Source organism: Bos indicus x Bos taurus, chromosome 4 (assembly GCF_003369695.1).
Source record: "Bos indicus x Bos taurus breed Angus x Brahman F1 hybrid chromosome 4, Bos_hybrid_MaternalHap_v2.0, whole genome shotgun sequence".
Classification (NCBI taxonomy): Eukaryota; Metazoa; Chordata; class Mammalia; order Artiodactyla; family Bovidae; genus Bos; species Bos indicus x Bos taurus.
In genome coordinates this window covers 23797273-23822468 of record NC_040079.1, presented here as the reverse complement: position 1 = coordinate 23822468, position 25196 = coordinate 23797273, and the positions used below count along the sequence as shown (strand labels likewise).

At 49.1% G+C, this 25196-nt stretch overlaps 1 protein-coding gene across 1 annotated transcript in view; it reads right to left on the bottom strand.

Moving 5' to 3' along the window:
- PLXNA4 (plexin A4) overlaps window positions 1–25196 on the bottom strand; it is a 483041-nt gene that overhangs the window by 179643 nt on the left and 278202 nt on the right. The window lies entirely within an intron of this gene.

Genomic DNA, 25196 nt, shown 5'->3' with positions numbered 1-25196 from the left:
CCCGCCAGACTGCCAGGGGCTGCAAGCCTGTCCCCTGCCAAGGGCCGATCCCTTGGCCCCAAGTACTCACTGTTAATTCCTACAACCCGCAGCCAAGGACTTCTGCAACAAAACTCCACTCATACTCACTTGAATTGTCCCCGGTGCTTTCAAATTTTTTTCAGTGGCATGCCCATTAAAAAAAAATTTTTTTTTTTAAATTTATATTGGAGAATAGTTGATTTACAAGGCTGTGTTAGTTTCAGGTGCATGGCAAAGTGATTCAATTACACATATACATACAGCCATTCTTTTTCAGATTCTTTTCCCATAGAGGTTATTACAGAATATTGATGGAGTTCCCTGTGCCATACAGTAGTGCCCAGTGCTTTGAATTTAAAAATCAGAGCCTCTCCTTTTTTTCCTCTGGCCCTTCCAATCTCCTTCTCCTGCTCTACTTTCTCTTTTTTATCCACAGCACTTGTTACCATCTCACATGCTATATAATTTATTTCTTTATGATGATGATTATTTATCTCCCCGTAAACACCACAGAGCAGAAATCTTTATCTCTTGTGCTCACTGGTGTCTGCCAACCCCCTGAACCATGCCACATAGTAGGGGGGGGGGTCAATAAAAATCTGTTGAATAAATGGAAACATTCAAACTACTCATCAACATCTTCCTTTGTCCCCAGGATGCAGATTTCCTTCTTATCTTATGACAAGGGAACAGAACAGTTGCGGATGTTCGCACTGGAAGGTTCAGCAGCAGGGGAGAAGCTGGAATCATCCAACCCAGACCCAAGGGGCCAGCGATGCCCATTCCTCCAGCAAAGTGGACCGTGCCACACACCACAGGCTCACCTCCCTGCCTTGAATCCCAGGGCTTCGAATTCGAGCAGGGCCCCTGCTTCTGCATTCACCCTGCTTAAGCCGCCCCAGAATAGCACAGTGAGGGTGCTTTGTTTTGATTTCCTGATTCCAGCCAGGAGAAAGAGCTTGTAAAGGGAACTGCAAGAGGGTAAACAGTAATTAATTAGACAGGCTCTGCGCGCACATGAAGCCTGAACCGTGTTACAGAACACTGTTGGGACGACAGGTCCCTGTGGGTCTCCCGCTGAACACGCACAAAACTGAATGACGCTGTCCAGGTAGCCATTAGGACTTCTTGCCTGTATGGTCCACATCAGAGAAATCAGGGACAACGGTTTCCATCCCACCCCCACCCCCACCCTGCTTGGGGCATGACACAAAGAACATGATACAACTCCAGGAGACAAAGATGCTGATGAAATAAAAAATGAAAGACAGTACGGTTGATAAGAAGGAAATACCAGAAAAAAGTTCAAACCAGTATGTTTCAAATGCAAAATATTTAAAATCCACTTCTCTTGCGGCATCTTCCCAATCTTATTGGAGAGAATTGCGCACACAAGTTACTGGGTTGGAAACTTAGTGGGAGCCAGATTGTGACCTTAGAGTAGGCTGTACCTCCAAATCCTGAATGGCTTTTAGCTATGTGCCTCTAGCCCCAAAGGAGCATGGACGCATTACTCCCACTCCTGGAAAAACAAGCACCCGTGAAGAGACTGTTGATACATGCCTGCCACTCACTGCTGTGTGCTTTGCACAATCTGCTCGTTCTGTATTGCAGAAGACCAGCATCCCCTGGCTTCTGAGATGCTACGTGTAGGCAGAGAGTGAGAAGGTAAGCCCACGGGCAGACGGTGTGCATCCCAGCTCTGCGCTTGGGAACTGTGTGGCCTTAGACAACCTACCAAACTTTCCTGAGTTTGCTTTCCTCTTGGGAAAAAAAAAAAAAACAGAAATAATCATAACAATACTTGGTTGTTACTGTGGGAGTCTGATCATGTCCCAAGCATGCAAAATACTTAGCAGAGTGAGGGGGTGATGGTTATGTTTCAATAAATGTTCAGTAAGTTTCAATAATCTCATTGATTGCTAGGAAGCCAGTTTTAATGAATCTATCCCTGTGATCCCCACTCATCCCCAAGGGAAGCAGCAACCTTATGTGCTATAGAAAGAGAGGTTAGAGGATGTGGCCCCACAGAGTGGACTTTCAAATTCCAACAAGGTCACTTAAAGGAAGAGAGAAGAGGCCCCAGGGGTCAGCTGTGGACTATCTGAGCCAACCAGAAAATGGGCATCACCAGAGGAAACTAGGCCTGGAAGAGTCTGTGCCCATGATGGAGGGCTCAGACGGGCATCCCACCAATGTGGTCCAGAGACTGTCACACGATGCCTCAAGCCAGAGGAACTGTCCTGATGAGCCTGGTTCCACTCAGGCATGATTCAGAGAGCCAGCAACTTTATGGAGAAAGACGAAAGCAGCTTCATGCATACCATTTGGGCAAGCCCCAGAAAGGGAAGTGGGGTACCACAGCCCAGCTCATGGAAAGGAGGAGCATCTTTGGGGACCCATCAAGGGTGGGAAGTGGACTCAGGGCTGGCAGGATGCTAAGGAGAAGCAGGGCCTGTTTCCTAAAGGTGAGGCAATGGCACTGGAGACAGTCTCAAACCCAGAAGCAGGACGCTGGATTCCTCATGCCTACTCCCCTACTGCCTCCTCCATGAAACTCCACCCCATCCCCGGCCCTATATCCTCTGGGCTCAGAGGGCCCTCCTGCCAAGTGCGGAGGAGGCTATGTCCTCTCTTCTGTGCCCCCCACAACTGTTGCAGTCACCTATGGGTTAATGAGCAGAGGTGTATCCTGGCTGCAAGGGGCTGAGGAGCAGTCAGCATTTTCCTCCTGCTGGAAACTGAGCCTCCCCCAGAGTGGGACCCAGCAGCTGCTCAAGGTAGCTGTAGTGGAAGCAGGAGAAACCAGAAGCGGAGTGAAGGCTGGGGACGGATGGACTCTCACATGAGCTGTTACAGGAGTTCTGTGAGTCTCAGCTGGCTGGGTCTTAGCTCAGAGGATAGAGCTTCTAGCAAGCAGCTTGGCCCAGAGTAAAGCCTCAGGACTTGTGTTGACTGAACGAGGAAAGTGGGCTTTGTCTAGGTTTTCTCCAAGCTTAGAAGCAGCTGTAACCCCCACCCGCACCCCCCACACCTTCACGTCTCAGATTTTACCATTACTGCATGCCCTATTGCTCTAGTCCCTAAGGCCCACCCACCCAGGGTTCCCTGGTGGCTCAGACAGTAAAGAATCTGCCTGCAGTGTGGGAAACCAGGGTTCAATTCTTGGGTCAGGAAGACCCCCTGGAGAGGGGAAGGGCTACCTACTCCAGTATGTTGCCTGGAGAATCAATCCCATGGACAGAGGAGCCTGGTGGGCTTCAGTCCATGGGGGTCACAAAGAGTCAGACACAACTGAACGACTAACACTTTCACTTCCACTTTCTTCTCATCTAGGAATCAAGACTTGGATCCTCTAGCAACTTTCCCTCCTAGTTACTTTCTCTCCTGATCCCAACTGTTTCCATCTTCAGATGGTCCTTTGCATATTGTCATCTTTGCCCTAGAGTAGAACCAAACTCTGCCCCCCAGGCCTCCTCCCAGCTCTCCCCTTCAGAAACACCTCCCCATCTTCCTCCTCATCACCTAGCAACCACCATCCACGACCACCCACCAACTTGTAGGTGCAGCATCCTCACGCCTCCACACAGCCCTGCATTTCTTGCCAGGCCTATACTTTCCTGTTTCCTCGAAGAATCGAACTGGTCCTTTCTCACAGTCCTGTTCACAGTCCTATTCACACCATGTCCCTCAGTTTCCTCTCTGCTTCCTCTCAACCAACCCACGCATGTCCCTCCTTCTGAATCCAGTCTAGGACACTCTTCCAAAGGCTTTCTCCATAACACCTGCCCCACTCTGAATGCCTCCCTGTTTCATATCACCCGCGGCCACAACAGCCCAGCCACTAAAAGTTGTCTTGGGCTTCGGCTCCTGTGGACGCCCGTCCTTTGCTCTCCTGCTTTCAGTGTGTTCGTTTCAGCCATGAGAATGTCAGCCCCTTGAGAGCAGGTCTATAGCATTGAGCTTAAGCACAGGGCTGTGTAGCCAGCCAAGCTGGAGTCCTGATTCTGCCCATTATTAGCCCTTATGACTTCAGGGAGAATTTTAAAGATCTGCTTAATACCCTTCACTGAAATATGGGGCTCAGAATTCTGAGCCCAGGGTTGCAGTCAGGATTTCATCAGGTGAATTATGAGTTGCTCTTACTAAAGTGGCTGGTGTATTGGGAGTAGGGCTTCCCTCATGGCTCAGAAGGTAAAGAATTTCCTGCCAATGCAGAAAAGTCGGGTTTGATCCCTGGGTCAGGAAGATGCCCTGGAGAAGGAAATGGCAACCCACTCCAGTATTCTTGCCTGGAGAATTCCATGGACAGAGGAGCCTGGTCGGGTACAGTCCATGGGGTCGTAATAGAGTCGGACACAACTTAGAGACTAAAACAACAACATGTTGGAAGTAAAATAATGCACATGACTGCTAGTGGTGGATAGTCAGTACTCACTTGTATTTAGTGAATTGATCTGAAGATGGAAATAAGATAATGCCGTGATGGTGACAATGTAGCCGCCCACAGCCTCTAGTCCCCAACAGCTCTCTGAACACCAGAGTTGTTTAATAGGTGTTTAGTCAATTAACAAATGAATGCACAAATTCCAATCACAATGGGAAAAGATCAAAAGGATCCCAGGATCCTCAGAGACTCCCTCCCAAGTTTACATCTTTTTGATGTTCGTCTCCAGAGGCCCACCAGTCCTCTTTGTAAGACCAAGGGCTGCAGCGGCAGCCAGCCCTGTATGTTCCCGCCCGCCAGACCCTGCACTGAGCTGCCTGTGGGAAGCCCCATGAACTGGTGGCTCAGCCCCTAGGCACTCCTCAGCAATTTTCTTCGCAAACAAATAACCCAGGGAGCATCAGACAAGTGCGCGTCACCTCGACATCTGCTCTCTCTGATGAGCTCAGCTCTGGGTTCTTTCCCTGCAGCCTCATCAGACTTCTGGGGATCAGCCCTTTCTCATCCTAGGACAGCTGTGTGTGTTTCTGTGGGCCTAATAACAACCTTTGTTGACTTAGTGCTAAGGGCCAAGGAGCCAGCTACGTACAACTCCCCAAGACGGACTGGCGGCATCTCCACCAAGTGCTCACCCGACGTTCCACATGCCACCTCCCCTTTGGGAAGCATGTTGGTCAGTAGCCACCACCCCGCTCCTGGCTGAATGGCAGTGGGCTTGGAAAGCCCTGAAACAGGCAGAGATTCATATTTTGTTCACTTGAGATTTGTACCAGGATTTAAAGCCCCAGATTCTGAGCCACCTAAGATATATTTTGTGGTCAAAATGAGGGTTAGAACGTGTTTACTCAAGACACAGGTCACCATAACTCTCTCCAAGAATTCTCCCCACTGTCTCTGAGGATGGGTTCAATCACCACCTCCACCACCCAGTTTGCGTTCCTCCTGGCTTGCCGGGACCATGGCCCTTGGGACACCTCACAACATGGGGTCGTTATGTGTGCCCATCTTTCCACCTGCCCATGTGCTCCCCGAGCACAGCACTATGTCACGTTCATCTTCCCTAAAGTCACAAGGCCAGTGAGTGGAGCCCCAGACTGGAGTTTAAGTTTTCTGGCTCCAAATCCATTCTCAGCGACAGCTGACAGAAAAGTAGGTGTTGCTGGGTGCCCTAGCAGCAATGTCCATTATTATTATCTAGTAAAAACTTTCCGAATCTTCTTTGAAGAATAGACTTCAGTCCACTCAGTACTGCCTCACAGATCACCAAGGATTACTCAATTCTTCCTCTCTTTATCTCCACACATCTCCCCTGGCAGCCACTGCCTGCATTTTATATTAACACACACACACACCAGCAGTTCCTCTGAGCAAGAAACACTTGGAACTCTTTCAAATGAGAACCCCAGAACACATGAGGCCTGGGTGAGGCATGTGAATGGTTTGCAGTCAGCAAATCCGTTCCCAGAGACAAGGGGAAGGGCCTTCCTCGGGATCAGAATTCTGGGGTGGAGAAGGGCGTCCCTGTGTGGCTGTGACATCAGCAGATGGGGCTGGAATGCACACATGTGGAGAGTCAAGGGGCCCCAGGGCCAGGAGAGAGCTGGGCTGTCATACCACAAAGGGTCTTTTGACCACCCTTCATCCCGGGAAAACCACAGAGATTCTTCTTGAAGCTGCCCCCCTCCCTCAGCAGAAGGGCCTAAAGACACTGTCCTCTAATCCAACGGGTGACCTTTGACCTCAGTGAGGCGAGCCTGGAAAAGGCAAGAGGTTTCAGAGCTAAAGGGCCTCGAAGGAAAAAAAGAAATAACCAGTGCCTGTATGGAATACTCGTTCTGCCAGCAGTATGTGGAGTTAATTGCAGAGAAATGCATTTTAAAAATAAGATATTGGAAAACCATCCTCTCCGTCACTGGCCACAGTTATTACAATTATTTATACGGCATCACCATAGCGTGTGTTTCACAGCAATTAAACTATTGATCTTGCAGCTCTGAGGCGCTGAGCAAAACCCACTGCCACCATTCCTGCCCCTGTGGGCGTCGTCTGTCCCCACGCTCAGACGTGGAAACTGAGACTGAGGAGGAAGTAGCCAAGAGCAGAAGAGTTAGTAGTTGGAAAACTAATATTAAGAATCAATATATCGGGGACTTCCCTGATGGCTCGGACTGTAAAGAATCTGCCTGAAACGCAGGAGACCTGGGTTCGATCCCTGGGTTGGGAAGATCCCCTGGAGAAGGGAATGGCTACCCACTCCAGTATTCTTGCCTGGGGAATTCTACAGACAGAGGAACCTGGCGGGCTATCGTCCATGAGATCGCAAAAGAGTTAGACACAACTGAGCAACTAACACACACACACACACACACTGGTGGTCCAGAGGTTAAGAATCCGTCTTGCAATGGAAGCAATGCAGGTTCGATTCCTGGTCAGGGAACTAACACCCCACATGCCACAGGGCAACTGAGCCCCAGCACCACAACTAGAGAGCCCATGCACCACAACAAAAGGTCCCACGTGCTGCAACTAAGACCCAATGCAGCCAAATAAATACATATTAAAAAGGAGAATCAATATATTGACATGATAAGCTAATATTATCTTAACATAGCAATAGTAATATGGTCCTGTCTCCATTTGGCCGGCATTTAGTCCATCGTGATGTTATTTTCCAGGCTTGCCCAAGAAGTTACATAGTGCAGCTGAGTGATGGAGTGCATGAGTCCCAGGGGCTACAACCATGGACTCCAAACCCAGCCCCAGCATGAACTAGATACAACACCTCTTGGGAAATGAGTCAACCTCTCCTAGTATCCTCATTCATAAAATCTTAATAATAACAACACCCAACACATTCAGCTGACGTGAAGAATTCATGAGTTAGTAAAGGAAAGGCAATTAGCACATGGGCTGGAACATGACTGGGGCTAAACTCAAGTTTCCTGTTATTGTAGCAGCCGGTCCACAGGATTCTCATTCACCCAGGACGCTTCTCTCTGAACTCGGGGGTCATAGTTCCATCACTGGTGAGGGACCAAGGGTAGGCTTGGTCTCCTGTGAGGCTCTGAGATTTGCAGCAAGATAAGTAGCACACATTCTTTTTTTTTTTTTTTCCCTTCTTTTCTGATAGCCTTGAGGTAGGAGCTGGACCTGACTTCTCTTTGTGGCTGGTCACCTAGATGTGGGTAGGGGTAGTCCTTGGACACCAATCTCCCCTTCTGCCTACCACACTCCACCCCAGGAACATGCCCTCATGCCCCATCATTTTTCTTCAAGTTCAGAGTCAATATTAAGCTAATGATGGTTATGGAAAGTCTTATTTATGAAATGTATTTGATGTATTATTTAATGCATTTTGAAGATATATTAAAAGATAAAATACATTGAATAGTGGGTGTCTGGGAAGGTACGAAAATGATTCCACTTCATAAACCTTTTTATTAGGAAGTTGCATGCTCCTGAGCCAAAATCTCTTACGTTGGATGGCATGGATGTGAAGAGATGAGAAGCAGAGTGACGGTCACTCTGATCCCGCCTCCAGGCTTTAGGAATCAAGGAGATGGATGTTGGTAGGAAGTGGTGGAGACTGCAGATCAGTTACTGCTCTGGATTGTTCCACCAAGGGGCAAGTTGGGAGGAGAAACTGGTGTGGCTGGGAAGTGAAGTGTGAGTCAGATCTGTGGCATGAAGTCATGGAAGCATGGTCAATTGGCCTTGTCTGATTGCCTTGGAAATTCAGGACTGGTGCTTGGATCATTGCTAAGGGCTTGCCTTTGGTCACTGCCATTCTGCAGGCAGACTATGAAGTCATGACACGAGACGTTTCCCAGAGTCAGAATTTAAGCCACTGTGCCTGGCTGACCCTCTCGCCTTCTTTCTGAGGGTCAGGTGTGACACACTTCATGGATTACAAGGTACAGATCAGAAAGTCAGTGGTGAAAGGAATAAAGTCACATTTTCTGCTTCCCTTCATGTTGCCCCCAAACAACCACAAAGAGTCCCTCAGTTGAGAACAGGGAACATTCTCCCATGTCCCAGGCTAGCCCCTAAAATAGGCTCCATGCCTTAACCTACTTGAGCTTACAAATAAATAGGCAGGCATGTTGAAGAACACAGGAAAGACATGCCCATCGCAGCATCTTCTCTACATGGTCACCACTATCCTTGAATTCCGGTGGAGGAACATTTCTTTGGGTGAAACATCTTTTTATGATACAAATATTGTGATGGAGGGGAAGCTATCTTTGGGGAAAGTGAAAATGAAAGTGTTAGTCAGTTGCTCAGTTGTGTCCGACTCTTTGCAACCCCACGGACTGTAGCTCACCAGGCTCCTCTGTCCACGGAATTCTTCAGGCAAGAATACTGGAGTAGGTAGCTGTTCCCTTCTCCAGGGGATCTTCCCGACCCAGGGATCGAACCTGAGTCTCCCACATTTAAGATAGTATCTTTACCGTCTGAGCCACCAGGGAAGCCCATCTTTGGGGGGCATGAGGTAAAGTGAAAGGCCCTGGCCTGAAAGGGATACAGGAGATGAGTCCCATTGGCCAAGTCCCCCAATTCCTTAGGTACCGTCAGCAACATGGCGGGTTTAGATGCTCCTTCAGGTCCAGGTCATAATATAATTACGTAGCCTGTATAAATAGAATTTCTTAGCAGTTTTTTCATGACGGGAGAGAATGATTCCCAGGGAAAGGTTAACAAGGGGACAATATAAATCTGGATGACTCATAATGGAGAAGTGGGGGGCAGTTTCGAGGAACTAAAGAGAAATCTCATTTCACATTACAGTTTTCATGGTTTTGATTGGGGCTGGTTCTGGAATTTCTACCCAAAGTCTATGTCATTTTCAAAAATCTGAATTTATCTATTATTACAAAGAAATAACCCTCAGGTTTTATGTTTTGCTCTGATGTAAGACTTAAAACCAAGTGAAGAACTCTGAAGGTTGACTTCTTTCTGCTCACAGACCCTTTCCTTTGGTCGCCTTTGGTCAGCTCCACACAAGTGCCCACCACCAGGGGTCGCTGGCTCCCTTCTGCTCCTTGGTGACTTCCTGCTTTTGCTACTATTGGTAGGAAGGGGAAAGAGGCAATAGAGGGAGGAGGGGAAAGGGTGCCAAGGGCCAGGAAACTTCAGGAAGAGAGAAGGAAACCATCCAGGCGTTACTCTTTGGGACCCAAGACAGGCCCCAATGGCCAGCCCAGCCTCAAAAGGCCCCAGGGGCTGAATCAGAAGCCCCCTACAGCCCTGGTCTGTAGACTGGAGGCCATTGACTGGATTTCTGCCCGCGACTCCTGGGCGAGTTTTATTTCCCATCCCTGGAGGTAGACCAGGAAAAAGCAGGACAGAAACACTTCTTTGTTCCTCTCTAGCCAGCAGGACTCTGCCCACATCAGCTTGATGTGTTGCTCCGGGGAAAGAGAGACCCAAAAAAAAACCCCAGCAACAAAATGATCTCCAGCATTTAATTTCCTCCTAGGTTTCTAAGCAGGTACTTATTTCCTGGGCAGTTATTATTATTACAGACACCACATAAACAAAGGTGTCAGATAATTAAGAATAATCTTATCTCCCTCTACCCTAAGCATTTTCTTTACCCAGTGGGAAACAAACTCCTCCTCCATAGCTTCCCCTCCCTGACTTTTTCACTCATCACCTAAGATGAGCAGGTCGGAGGATCTGGGAGCAAGTGGGAGCAAGGGAGATATTTCTGTGACTGATGCTCGGGAAACAGGATTTCTGGGCTCTCTCGCTGGCCCACTGTGCACAACCTGTAGGAGTCTCTAGTTCAAGTTCATTGTGAAACATCTCCACGTGGAGGACTCACAGGGAATCTTGCAAGGGAGTCAAAGAGAATCTGGCAGGTTTCCCACCTTCAATAATGTCTTGTCGACAACAGCTAAGATGCCAAACAGAATTTAGGAAGCAGTTTCACATCTCTTTTCTGATTTAATTCACACCACACATAGTAGGTGCACAAGAAACACTGGTTGATTTCATAAACGAGCTATAATTCTGACGAGATCAGGAGAGCATTATTTTTAGTCACGTGTCATGTGTAAATAAACAGACTCAGAGAGGACACGCCTGAAGTCAGACATAGCTAACAAGCAGTCGTGGCATAATTTTCTACCAGCCCAACATGCTCTACTCCCCACACTAAGCTCCTCCTGGGGGAAGTGCATGCAGATAACTTGTACTTAAAAAAACTTTATTTCAACCTTTATCCAAAAATTGTAAAAAAAAAAAAAAAAATGTTAAAAGTGTGTGGTGCTGAACTTCACATGCTGACTTCTGACCGCATAGGCAAGTGGGGAGAGACGGTCAGGATAGAACTTTAGAGTTCTTCCCACTCCTGGAGAAAAGGGAAGCTCAGAGTGTGGTATAGGGTTAGAACACCAGGGCTCAATGGAGACCCCCTTTCTCCTAGCATCAGCCCGGGATGCCACCCACCCAACCCGACCCTTCCAAGGAAAGGAAGGGATGGTTATGCGGAGAAGGTTCTTCACAAAAGAGTGACAATTGGAACTGACTGTTAAAGGAAGAATGGGATCCCGATGGCAGGAACTGCAAGGAAGATGGATCCTGGGACTGCCTGGCATGAGGGGTGGGTGTGAGTGTCACGTGTGTGCAGCGGAGAGGGGCCAGCAACGGCCAGGCCATGTGACTGCAGAGGGACACAGAGGGAGGTTGGATGCAGGTACAACAGACTGAATGCCCTTTAAAGCACCAACCTTTCATCTGTAGGCAAAGGGGAAGCGTTGCATGTTGCAGAGGTGGAAACTGATAGAATCTGACTTGTGTGAAATAAAGACAGTATTCCTTCCTCCACTCTCCCAGCTTGGAGACCCTTCCTGGAAGATGCACACTTTCATTCCTTTAGCAAAGCTGAGAATCTGCTTATTGTCTAAAACAACTAAATATGAATCTTTCCCCACTGCCACGAGGCTGCAGACTTTGTGCTGGGAATGGATTGTATTGAATCAGCCACATCCTCCCAGTTCTCCTTGTGGCCAGGTCTAGCGTTCAAGTTAAGGGAATAACGCATTTCTCTGCACCAAGCTCTCTAACTGGGGTTTTGGAAAACCCTGATACTCTTAATATAAATGGAATCAGCCCATCTAGACTCACAGAAAGTGAGACTCAGTCACAGCATTGTAGCACTTTCCTGACGAGACAGAGACCCTGACTCTCCCAGGCCTCCAGGCTACGATTTTAAAAACAGGTTTCACTTGTCCATAAGCAGTTACTCAACTAACAACAGTTTCATGTTCAAACGTTGTGGAGGGATTCTGTGACCATTATTTCAGTGTATCCTGCACCAGCGTAGTGAGCCAGGTTGGCAAAGTGTACTCAGGCCCCAGCCCTCCAGCCTAGGAGGAATGAATAGACAGGTGTTCCATGGTACCCGTCATGGTACTGCTGCTGCTGCTAAGTCGCTTCAGTCGTGTCCAACTCTGTGTGACCCCATGGACTGCAGCCCACCAGGCTTCTCTGTCCATGGGATTCTCCAGGCAAGAACACTGGAGTGGGTTGCCATTTCCTTCTCCAATGCATGAAAGTGGAAAGTGACAGTGAAATCACTCAGTCGTGTCTGACTCTTAGTGACCCCATGGACTGCAGCCCACCAGGCTCCTCCATCCATGGGATTTTCCAGGCGAGAGTATTGGAGTGGGGTGCCATTGCCTTCTCCCAGTTCCATCAATGCAGAGTGAGATGAGTAAATAGGGTGCTATGAAACTGCCTTTTGCCTTAGTTATTTATTTTATTGTGCTGTGTTATATTGTGTTGTACTGGGTTGGGTTGTGTTGGGTTGGGTTACATTGTGTTATGTTGTGTTAGAATGGTTATGTTGGGTTGCATTGCTTGTATTGTGTTGTGTTGTGTTGTGTTGGACTGAGTTGGTTTTGTCACGCCTGCTGGATTGGATTGTGTTGTGTTGCACTGGGTTGTGTTGTGTTGTGTTGGATTGTGTTCTGTTGGATTGGGTTGCTTGTGCTGTGTTGTGCTGTATTGCATTGGGTTGGGTTACATTGTGTTGTGCTATGTTGGAGTGAACTGGTTGTATTGTGCTTGTTGGATTGGATTGTGTTGTGTTGTGCTGTATTGTGCTGCATTTTGTTGGACTGGACTGGATTTACTGGTCTGTGATTCAGTATAACAAAGTTTGTCCTGGGGCTCACACTCCGTGGTAAGTGCTGGTGTTTTGTTGGCCCTTGCCAAGTCACAATGGTTTCTTTTTTTTTCCTTAATATTTTTTTTTTTTTGATGCAGACCATTTAAAAGATCTTTATTGAATTTGCCATAGCACTGTTTCCATTCTATGTTTTGGTTTTTGGCTGTGAGGCATGTGGGATCCTAGCTCCCTGACCAGGGATTGAACCCACAACCCTGCATTAGAAGGCGAAGTCTTAACCAGTGATCCACCAGCAGAGTCCCACCACAGCGGTTTCACAGTTTTCGGGTCCAAGTTGCATGCACAGCAGGGGCAACCTGGGCACCACAAGCCAAGGTCAGCCCTCACTGCCTGGACTCTGGCTCCATGGGTTCCCAGCTGGTTCCCTCCTCAGCCGGCTCAGCTTGCAGGCAGCCAGGCAGCTTCAGAAAGGGGCAGGGAAGGGAGCCAAGAGCAGGGGTGAGCCCAGAGAGAGCCAGGCTGAGAGAAGGCGGGCGGGGTAGAGAGTGCAGCCCCAGAGCATTCTCATTCTAGAGAAGCAGGACTCCGTGGCTCCTGGCAACGGTGGGAGTCTGGTGATCTGTTTCCCCTGAAGACCTGAAGTAACCCGGTCCAAGAAACTCAGGGTGGTTTTGATGTAAGCTCACGGTCCCAAGCCAAGACAAGGTCAGAAGTTCATCCCCATAGAAAAGTGGGCATGCAAGTGGCCGGACAGGTGAGCAGAGGTCAGCCGTCCTCGGAGTGACTCTGGGGGTGCTAGAGCCCTCCTAGTCAGAGAGGGGACAGCCACCCACTTTCCTGCTCTTCTGAGCCTGGAGAAGGTCAGGCTCTGGCTGGGTTCTGAAGGCAGGTTGTGTGGTGGTGCTTTAGTCGCTAAGTCATGTCTGATTCTTGTGACCCCATGGACTGCAGCCCACCAGGCTCCTCTGTCCATGGGATTCTCCAGGCAAGAACACTGGAGTGGGTTGCCATATCCTTCCCCAGGGGATCTTCCTGACCCGGGGATTGAACCCATGTCTCCTGCATTGCTGGAGGATTCTTTACCACTGAGCCACCTGGGAAACCCCCTCTGAAGGCAGGGGATACAGTTATTCAAGCCACAAAAGAGGAAACTGAGGCAGAAAAGACCTTGATACTGGCCAGCAGCCAGAGCCTCGGGGGAGGATGAGTTGTCAGCCTGTGCTCACTTGCTCTGGATCCCAGGGGTGCCCGTCTGAGGCATGGTTGGTCCGTGCTCACCACCTCTGGGCTCACACCCTCCCTCTCTGCCTTGTCCTGCCCTTCCCGGGAGCCTCTCCCTTCTTCACCCCAGCAGACTTCATGTCCACAGCTCTCACTGACATTTTTACTTTCCGTGTTCTGGAAAACAGGGAAGAAGGAGGAAGAGGACATCTTTTCAGAGCCTCTGGTTACCATCATGCACTTTCTTTCCTTTTTCTCCCTTCTCCCCCTCCAATCTCATCCATCCCTGAACAGAGAAATTGAACGTATCTGTACTCATGACAACAAGTGAACAAACAGCTGTTGCTGAGGGCCACCAGGGGCCGGAGGGGCGCTGGTTGGGGTGTGCCTATGTGCAGGTGTGTGTGTGTGCGTGTGTGCAGATGTGTGTGTGTGTGCGTGTGTGCCTGATGTGTCTGTTTTCTGAAGCTGGTGTTTAACCAGGCTGAACCCAGCATTGCATTCTGCACCTCCTCATACAGCCAGTAGGTGGCAGAGCTGCAACAGGCCGCTGATTTCAGTCCGGTGGCACCTGGCCCCGCAACACTGATCAGAAGTGGTCCAACTGTCGGGGGAAGGTGTGTCCACGGACACCCCCGGGGGGCCTGCACAGGGGTCCTGGGCAAGATGATTTGAGGGACAGCGAGCTAACAACGCTTCCAAAACCCCTCCCCTCCTCGATTCCATCCCTCCATACTTGGCCCTGCTTTATGTGCTCCTGTGCTCAGGCGTGTCCGACTATTTCGACCCCATGGATTGAACCTGCCAGACTCCTCTGCCCATGGGATTCTCCAGGTAAGAATACTGGAGCAGGTTGCCATTTCCTCCTCCAGGGGATCTTCCCCACCCAGGGACTGAACTTGCGTCTCTTGTATTGCAGGCAGATTCTTTACCCGCTGAGCCCCTAATTTTATCTCATATGGAACAGTCTATTAACATTTACAAAGCATCTGCAAGGATGCTTTTCAGATTTTGTGGGAGTCTGTGAAAATGCAGCTTCCCCTGTGTACTTGGATTCTCACTCAGCACGACTGAAATGGAGCCCAGGAACTTGCACTTCGAGTAAGCGCGCCTGGTGATGTCCATACAGTGACCAGCGAGCCCCAAACTAGGACACCCCCAGGTGTCATGATGAGGGCTTCAAGATCTGTTCTTAAGCCTCATGTAATTTTTCACGTAATTTCACGTAATTACACGAAAATTTTCATGTAAATTTTCTTATTCTTCAAATATATTAAATATGTACATGCATACTAAGTCAGTTATGTCTGACTCTTTGCGACCCTATGGACCCTAGCCCACCAGGCCCCTCTATCTATAGGATTCTCCAGGCAAGAATACCAGAGTGGTTGCCGTGCCCTCTTCCAGGGGATCTTCCCAACCCACAGATGGAACCTGCATCTCTATTGTCTCCTGCATTGGCAGGTGGGTTCTTTACCACTAGCACCACCTGGGAAGCCCATATTTTTTCCTTAGGCTCCTTTCCCGGTGCTCTAAGACCCCTGGACTTCTGGCTCCTTAGGACGGTTTTCTCAGACTGCCTAGCTCTCATCCCAGCCTTTCTTTCATTTGTGTCTAGTGTCCTGAAAGCCCTAGCACCATCCCCAGCCTTGACCGTCAGGGGCTTGGCTGGAATTTGCAGAACAGAGGTCACTCTCCATCCCTCTCCCCTTCTCCATCCCCCCAGCTGCCCCAGCCACCCAACTGGATCGCCCTGGCAGGAGGTTCCACCCCCTTGGTGTCCTCCAAGCAGGGCTCCTGGTCTAGCAACCTGAAGCTGACCCATGGATGTGCTTGGGGAACAGGGCATCTCCTCAGAGTCAGCAGACATAAGACCCCACTCCACCCTACCCCACCCCACCAAAGTAGTCATGCTGGTGCTCCTAAGCAAACAGTACCCTCAAACTCTGCAGCCCCCAGGGGCTGGTTTGCTAGGGCTACCATAACAAATGACCACACACTGGGTCACTGAAAGTGACAAACTTATGCTTTCATTGTTCTGGAGGTTAGAAGTCTGAGATCCAGGCGTTGGTAGGGCCATGCTCTCCCTGAAGGCGCTAGTGAAGAATCCTTCTCTGGTTCATCCTAACGTCTGGTGGTTCCTGGCAAAGTTTGGCATTCCTCGGCTATGGCAGCGTGAGTCCAATCTCTGCCTCTGACTTCACATGGCACCCTTCCCTGTGTCTCTGTCTCTGCATCCAAACCTCCCACTCCTTTCCCTTATAAAGACACTAGGCATTGCATTTAGGGCCCACCCTCATCCAGTACGACTTGGGTCTGCAAACTTCCAATTACATCCAAAGAACTTCATTACATCTGCAAAGACTATTTCCAAATAAGGTCACATTCACAGGTCCTGGAAGTTAGGACTTCAGTGCTTCTTTGGGTGCTTGCGTGCTAAATTGCTTCAGTTGTGTCTGACTCTTTGTGATCCCATGGACTGTAGCCCACCAGGCTCCTCTGTCCATGGGATTCTCCAGGCAAGAATACTGGAGTGGGTTGCCATGCCCTTCTCCAGGGGATCTTCCCAACCCAGGGGTCGAATCTGAGTCTCTTATGTTTCCCACGCTGGCAGCTGGGTTTTTACCACTATCACCAGCTGGGAAGCCCCTCAGTGCTTCTTGAGGGGGCATCCAATTCAGTCCATCACACCCCATACACCAAAGGCACTCCTTTCACACCTGACCTTCTGATTAAAGAGGAGAGCAGGTTTCAGGGTCCAGGGTTTGCTTCCCCAAGTATTTCCCATGAATAAAGCGATTTCTTTTGCTGGACACAGTATGAAAGCCCAGTTAACACAGAGCCCCTGGTGACTTGCTGGATTAGAAGAGTTTAAAGCATGTCAGCTTTGGCGGTTCCCTGGCGCAGTGCCTCTCAGAGTGTGGGCCCCTGAGCAGTAGCATCTGGGAGCATGTTAGAAAGGCATATTCTCCCTGCATCACAGCAGACCTTGGAATCAGGAACTCTGAGGTGAGGCCAGCAACCTGCATACAAAAAGCCTTCCTGCTGATCTTGTTGCTCAGTTAAGGATGAAAATGCTTACTCCAGCAGAAGGGGGCCCACAGTGTCCCCAGGGAGGGCCAGCAGCTGGCTGTCACACCTGTGGCCCCAAATCTCCCTGTTCTCTGCCCTCCCGTCCCGGCAATGCCCATTCTCAGCTCCCCATGTCACTCCACCCCCTGAGCAGCTGAGGGATGCCAGCACCACTCACTCCATACTCACGGGCCAGCATTTCTCCCAGTGTTTCCCTCTCCCCATCTCCCCTCCTCGGCTCCCCTGCCACCCCTCAAACACAGGATGCCCTCAACTCCCCCTGGCTCTTGCTCCTGACGAAGGGAAGAGCTTGGCAGGGGTTGGTTAAGATAAGTCTGATCACACAGAAAACAAACTGTTATTTTTCTATCTGCCAAGCTGCCGAAGACAGGATGTCAAACCCAGGATCTGTGTGAACGTCAGATCTACAGTTACCCCAGTGTGTCTGTGTTCTAGGCAAGCGTTTTAATTTTTTTTTTTTTTTAAATCATGGTCCAACTCTTAGAGAGAGAGACCAGTGACAACCTCTCGGATGTTCATGGCACTGGCTGTGACAGCCTCCGTACACATTCCCCGACCCAGGGAAGGAGCAGCTCCCACAAACAGCAGACGGCGGGTCACCTCTGACATCTGCTCCCCACATTGCTGATCCCTTGTTCAAAGCGACGCTGAGCTGAAGTGTTGGTGCACCGTGTGTGTGTTATGTCGGCACACGCTAGTGACAGACCCGCAGGAAGGCAGATAGACAGGCAGCGGGGAGCCCCGGGGGACATGTGCTGCAGTCTGGTGAGCTTTCAAGAGAAGATTGCAAAGATATTTCTGTGGGTGAGGGGTAGGGAGGAGCAGAAGGCACTTTGGCCAGGGCCAGAGTGCGAGTCCAAGGGAGATCTATGTGTGAGTGACTGACATCCCAGTTTCTGGAGAGATGGCCCACCTGAGCACCTTGGGAGGAAGGGAAGTCAGTGTGGGGAGGAGCAGGTGGAGATCCCAAAGCCCCACCCCCAAAGAAGGTGGCAACCAGCAGAAACCAGTATATTCACCTGTCGAGCCAACTGTGTTGGTGTTTGGGCAAATTACTGTACAGTTTCCATGACTTTTTTCCCCAGTTGTCAAGTTGGGCACAATTATAGTAAAATCATAGTGGATGGGAAAAAAATAGAAATCCACCCAATCAAAATGAATAACAGTGAGGGACCAGATGCAAATGGACCATGGCAAAGAAATCTGGAAATTTTTGCATGCCGGCACTCTGGTCTGAGACGCTGTTTGCACTGAGTCTGGAAACCAGATGAGCAAAGGCTTGAGTTCAAATTCCCTACAACTGCTTCATTCCTCTCCATTCTTCTAGATGGAGCTTCAGAACACACGAGGCAGTGACTCTAATCTTTCTATCACACAACAAGGATGCAGCCTGGCCAAGCATGGGCAACCACAGTCCCCTCCCCAGCAACTGATTCTGATGTGATATCAACCTCTCAGGACCATTCACCAGCCTCAAACCCTGAAGAGCATTTGGCCATTTAGGAGTCGACTGCTCTATGACTATGGCTGGTTGTTGTTGTTTAGGGGTGTCTGACTCTTGTGACCCCATGGACGGCAGCCTGCCAGGCTCCTCTGTCCATGGGATTCTCCAGGCAGGAATACTAGAGTGGGTTGCCATCTCCTTCTCCAGATGGTTGGATGGCATCACCGACTCAATGGATGTGAATTTGAGCAAACTCCGGGAAATGGTGAAGGACAGGGAAGCCTGGCGTGCTGCCATCCATGGGGTTGAAAAGAGTCGGAAATGACTGAGTGACTGAACAACAACAAACCTCTTCTTAAGCACATCACACCCCATATACATTTTTTCTTTTAGATATTGTCTTGGCTGCTCTTGATTTAATGTTTGTGTAAAATGGAAGTGGTTTTCGATTTCTGACTCATGAGATACAACTGAAATATGAGAGCAATTCAGCTTCTCAAAGAACCAACCGTGAAGTCTGAAATACCAGTGTTTTCAGGGTATTGGGATCAGCAATCTCTTCCTTCTTAAATTCTGTGACCTGATATGCTGTCCCTTCTCTGGGATAAGTTCTTCCCTTAGGCTAATATGATTTTGTCTCTTGGAAACCCAAAGCCAGGGTTGTATTCCATTCCAGGATATGACACTGGAGATGCTTACTGGTTCAGTTGTTCAGCTGGACTCTAGCTGGCCAGGCTCCTCTGTCCATGGGATTTCCCAGGCAAGAATACTGGAGTGGGATCCCATATACATTTTTAAACTACTGTGACTTATTTTGCTTTGGAGACCATCGGGTTACTCTTCAAAGCAACCAGAGGGACCCAGAAAGAAAAGGATGTCCAAAACCAGGTTTTGGTTACCACTGCCCTGGGGTTCAAATTCCTGTGACTTATAGATCCATTCAGACTTTAAACAGGACAGTTGATCCATCACTTCTCAAGGGGACTCTGTTAGACAACATAAGCCAAAAGGGCCTTAAGATCGGAAACCAAGGTTGGAGAGGGGACACATTCATATCAATGAACTCTCCTTTGGCACGGATGAAATACACCAGGTGACATAATGGAAATTCATGGAGGGAGGAGATCTATGGAAAGAGAGACTCATAACTCAGGTGGCCACTGAGCTGTGACCCCCGTGAGTTCACCTTGTCCAGCCTGTCTTCCCTCCCACCCCACACCTGGCTGTAAATCACCTGTGTGTACACTGCTGAGAGCTGGGGGCTGATTCATGAGACCCGATGGACAGGTGCCCTGGTGAGAACAGGACAGTGAAGGGTGGAGGAGTGTGAGGCGGAGATTCGGGGATTCCAACGCCGTGATTTCCACAACACCTGTCCACGTGCCTCCATGGCGTGGGCTCAGGAGCCCATGAGCTGTCCTCCCCAGCCACTAGCTTTTCAGGCTCCCCAGTAGGTTAAGGTTACTCTTACTCCAGTCGCAGACTGTGTGTGTTTCCTCCCTCTTGCCCTTTCTTTTCTTCTCCAACTAAAGCTCTTATCTCGTCTCCCTCCTCTTTTTCTTTAAAGATTTTTTTTTTTTTTTTTGATGTGGACCCTTTTTAAAAGACTTAATTGAATTTCTTACAACATTGCTTCTGTTTTATGTTTTGGTTTTTTGGCCTCAAGGTGTGTGGGATTTTCATTCCCTAACCAGGGATTGAACCTGCACGCCCTGCATTAGAAGGTGAAGTCTTAACCACTAGATATCCAGGGACGTCCCTCCCCTCCTTCCTAGGTCCTAACATTGCTTCCTCTCTCCTCCACCCTGCCCCTGTAGTAAGGAAGTGCCTAGTTTACCTCTGTTGGAGGGGAGGAGGCAGAGGGGCTGAGGGTGGATATAATTCTAAGATCTTCAGGCAAAGCGATGATGGGGTGTGTTGACGTGCAGTAGTAATCACCATGGTACTATGGAGGCCTGCTTGGGTACCAGGTTTACAAATGCTTGTCAAATCTCAGCCAGTTCTCATAGTGATACGAGGAATTAGACATTAGCATCTCAGGGCTTATGAGGAGGGCAGTAAAAGCAAAGCTTTCCTTCCCAGCCGTCTGACTTCTGTCCATGTAAAATCCCTCTGGACAATTCTAGGCAGCCCCTCCTTCCAAAGTAGATCTGCCAGATCCTTCCTCTGGGCCGGGCTCTGCCAGGCAGGGTCATGGTACTAGGGGCTCCTCTGGGCCTTGGGTGGACAGGCCCCAGATATGTCACTAAAGCACGGGCTGTTCTCAGACTCTGCCCAGAGTTCTGAGCCCAGCAGTGATCTCTTGTACACATACATCATTTTGGCAAGGCTTGGAGGTTCCATTTTTTTTGCCCCTTCAATATCTGCATGGCTGTGGAAAAGACGTGTCACCTTCCATGCCTCAGCTCTGTCATGTGGAAGTGAGAGCCTGATATGTCTGCAGTTCCTCCAAGCAGAAGATGCTATGATGCTATAAGAAGTGCAAACTAACTCAACTGCAAATGATCACAACATACACCTGAGGATCGAGAGGGAGCTGGCTTGTACCGAGCCACGCAGGGACAATCACAGAGACAGGCAAATGTTGTGTCACGAGTACTCCGGAGAGATTTATGTACAAAAAGCAGGCTCCTCTCCAAAGTTAGTGGAGAACAGAGGGCAAGGGTGTCAACCAAAGAACAAGGATGTCAACCAAACCGGGACTCTAAGATCCTCCTAAAAGGAGAGTGACAGGAACGGATGAAAAGGGACGAGGAGGAGAAAGAAAAGAGAAGGGGAGAGAAAAAGAGAAAAATTTAAGAGTTCCATGGGGGTTAACACACACATGAAAATGTCCTAGTAGATTTGCATTTTCTGTTAACAATCATTTCCATTTTTATTTATTCTGGCAGGGTTTGCATGTCATGTAATCACTGTTTTAGTTCATTTCCCTCCAATGATAGATGGTGATAAGTCAAGTTGGTTGTTAATAATGCTACAATTTACCTAACAAATTTTGAGCTTGTAGTACAGCTTCATTAATATGCTTAATTTATCGTTACAATTCCTTCAGGTTAACGGTTTGCAAGTATGTTGGAGTTTAATCTGAGCAGTTATTATAAAGTGCTTGTTTCTCGTTAAAATGTAAAACTGAGATGCCCAAGATTTACTTGGGATAAACTGGCCAGAATAAATCTCTCCTTTGCATTGGGAAAGGAAAGTGTGTTGGCTATTAAAAAATATTCTGAATTGGAGAGCCTTCTGATAACTTTAAAGTCATTTTGCAGATTAAACTGCCTTTCCCCAGGGCTCATGGAAAAGATGCTTGCATCTGGAATTCACTCTGGCAGGATTCTTTCTGGATGGAGCATGGGCATCAGAAAATGGGTGAAAACTGCATTTTGCCCAAACACGAGCATCAAGGATTCCTGGAAAGGTGTGTGAGTGTTGGGTGATGGTGGCAGGAGACAGAGTCCAACTTGTGAGCTTTTTATGTGTCCTCAGGAAAAAGATTAAAATCAAGAGCATGAGCCCTCCACAGAGAACAAAACAGGCCAGCAGCCTTCTCCTGTCTGGCTGGAATTTGCGTTGGGGTCCTCGGCCTGGCAGACCAACAAGTACACTCGTTCAGTAGCTCAGACACCTGTTCCCCACCCACTTATACTCCCGGGGCTCCTCAAACTGGTCCATTCTTCCAGGTAGCTTTTAACTCAGCTCAGGAGAAGGAAAAAATAAAAAACAAAAACCCACTCTGCCTTCAGTTTAACCACCTAACTTCTCAGAGGAATTTCTGCTGCTGCTAAGTCACTTCAGTCGTGTCCGACTCTGTGCAACCCCATAGACGGCAGCCCACCAGGCTCCCCCATTCCTGGGATTCTCCAGGCTAGAACACTGGAGCGGATTGCCATTTCCTTCTCCAATGCATGAAAGTGAAAAGTGAAAGTGAAGTCGCTCAGTCGTGTCCAACCCTCAGCGACCCCATGGACCTTCCAGGCTCCTCTGTCCATGGGATTTTCCAGGCAAGAGTACTGGAGTGGGGTGCCATTGCCTTATCTGCAGAGGAGTTTCTAGGATATGTAAAACTTCCTCTGGATGTGGGGTGTAGGCAAAGGTGCTACAGAGCCTCATCAGAGGCTTTGGGGTGCCTGGCTGTCTACATTCAGGGGATTTGTTGGTAATTAAAAGATGGCAAAGGAATTCTTGCCGTTATAATAATCAGGGCCCCCTGGACATGCCTCTGGCTCCTCTGAGGAGCTCAGGAAGAGAAGTGTCATGAATTAGGCACCCCCAAAGATATGCTGAGGGCTTCCCCAGTGTATAGAATCCGCCTGCAATGCAGGAGATACAGGAGATATGAGTTAGATTCCTGGGTTGGGAAGAGCCACTGAAGGAGGGCATGGCAACCCACTCCCGTATTCTTGCCTGGAGAATCCCATAGACTGAGGAGCCTGGCAGGCTACAGTCCATAGTTGCAATGAGTCAGACGCAACTGAGGGACTAAGCACACCTGCACTGTGTGGTATGCTGGAGCCCTAACCCCCAGCACCTGTGAATGGGGTTTTATTTGGACATGGTGGCTGTGCAGGTGTACTCAAGCTAAGATGAAGTTTTTAGGGTGGGCTTTCATTCAGTATGTCTGGATCTGATGTCCTTGTGAAATAGGAAAATGCCATGTGAGGATGAAGGTGGTGATTGGAATGATACAGCTTTAAGGTCAGGATGGATGGCCACCATCAGAAGCTGGAAGAGGAAGGACACCGAGGCTCAGAGAGAGCATGGCCCTGCCCACACCTTGACCTTAGACTTCAAGCCTCCCTAACCACGGAACAATAAACTGTTGTTATTTCATGCCACCCAACTTGTGGTACTTCATTACAGCAGCCCTAGGAAATGACAACAAGAAAGCCCAGAAGGTCATCCTTGGATGTTAAAAGAGAGAGGGGAGGGACATGGGGGTGCAGGGCCCCCAGGGCCTGGAAGGCAGCAGATGCCACAGAAGTGATTTCTTGGACACAGCAGGCCTTCCTGTCACCACTAACCAGCCCCTCTTCTCTTTCACAGACCTGGAATTGAGTCAGCCTGTGGGCTGTTAGGGCTTCCCTGGTGGCTCAGATGGTAAAGAATCCACCTGCAATGCAGGAGACCTGGGTTCAATCCCTGGGTGAGGAAGATCCCCTGGAGAAGGGAATGGCAACCCACTCCAGTATTCTTGCCTGGAGAATCTTACGGACAGAGGAGCCTGGCAGGCTACAGTCCATGGGGTTGCAAAGAATTGAACACAAATTTATGTTCAACTTGACTGGGCCACAAAGTTTCTAGATCTTTGGTTAAACATTCTGGGTGTCTGTAGATGAGATTACATCTGAACTGGCAGACGGAGTAAAGCAGATGGCCCTCCCCAGTGTGGGTAGGCCTCATCTAATCGGTTGAAGGTGTGAATGGAACAAAACATCTGTAATAAGGAAAATTCTCTTTCTGCTTCACTCTCATTGAGCTGGGGACGTCAGTCAGTCTTCTGCCTTTGGACCCAGGCTGAAACTTACTCCATCGGCTCTTCTGGTTCTTAGGCCTTTGGACTCAGAGACTGGGGCTTACATCACTGGCTATCTGTCTCCTTCTTGCTGACTGCAGACCTTGGGTCCTCTCAGCCTCCATGGTCACAGGAGCTAATTCCTTATCATCTTATCTATCATCTATTTGCCTGCCTCCCTCTCTCTCTCTCTCTGTCTCCTATTGGTTCTGCTTCTCTGACTAATACCCTTTGAAATCAGCTGCCCCAAAGTCCTTGTCTCATGTGTTCCAGATGTTTCCAAGATTTACATGATCTGGGCCTCCCTCCACCCCTGTCCACCCCACCATTCGCCTTGCCCACTTCACTCCCATCTCTCTAGCCTTCTTGTTATACCTCCCACCTCAGTCTCTGCCTCAGAATTTTTCTGCCCACTTGGGTTGCTTCCCCGGAGAAATTCAAAGGGCTGCCCCTCAATTCCCGCAGGTCTCTTATTCAAATGGCATTGCTCCTTAGAAAGGCCTTCCCTGACCCCCCCAGTTTCCATGACTCCCACGCTCCTAATCTGCCTCCATTCCCTCACCCAGGTATTTATCTATAGCACAACCTGCCCTTACAGCTCTTGAGATACTGCTTGTTTCCCTGCTAGAATGTAAGCTCTCTGAAGGCAGGAACCATGTCTGTCTCGTTCCTGACTATTCCTCCAGTGTCTGTGCCCTGTGGGTGGCACAGGCTACTGAGTAACTTCTGTGATGGGAAGGCAGTAAGGAAGGAAGGAGGGAAGGAAGGAGGGAAGGAAGGAGGGAGGGAGGAGAAGAGCCTTGCAAGCCCAAACCCCGAGTCCACCATCCATTATCCAAGGATGGCCCCTGGGGTCCGCTCAAGACCAGAGATCCTACAGTTTGATGTTCCTGAGGGAGGCTGCAGTCCAGAGGTTAGAAGTGCCAAGAGAAGGGTCAGTCATGTAAATAAAAATTTTATACATATGTACACACACACACACACACACATACATGTTAAGATAAGCATTTATATAAAAGTTCAGAGAAGATTATGATTGCTAATTATTAACCTCTGCTGACCTCTCAGCCTTCCTAGGTGGCACAGTGGTAAAGAATCCCCCTGCCAATGGAGGAGATGCTACAGACATGGGTTCAATCCCTGGGTTGGGAAGATCGCTGGAGTAGGAAATGGCAACCCACTCCAGTATTCTTGCCTGGAGAATCCCCATGGTCAGAGGAGCCTGGTGGGCTACAGTCCACGGGGTCACAAAGAATCAGACACCACTAAGTGATGGCCGAGCACACACACAGGCACACTGACCTCACTTTCCTCCTTCTATCTC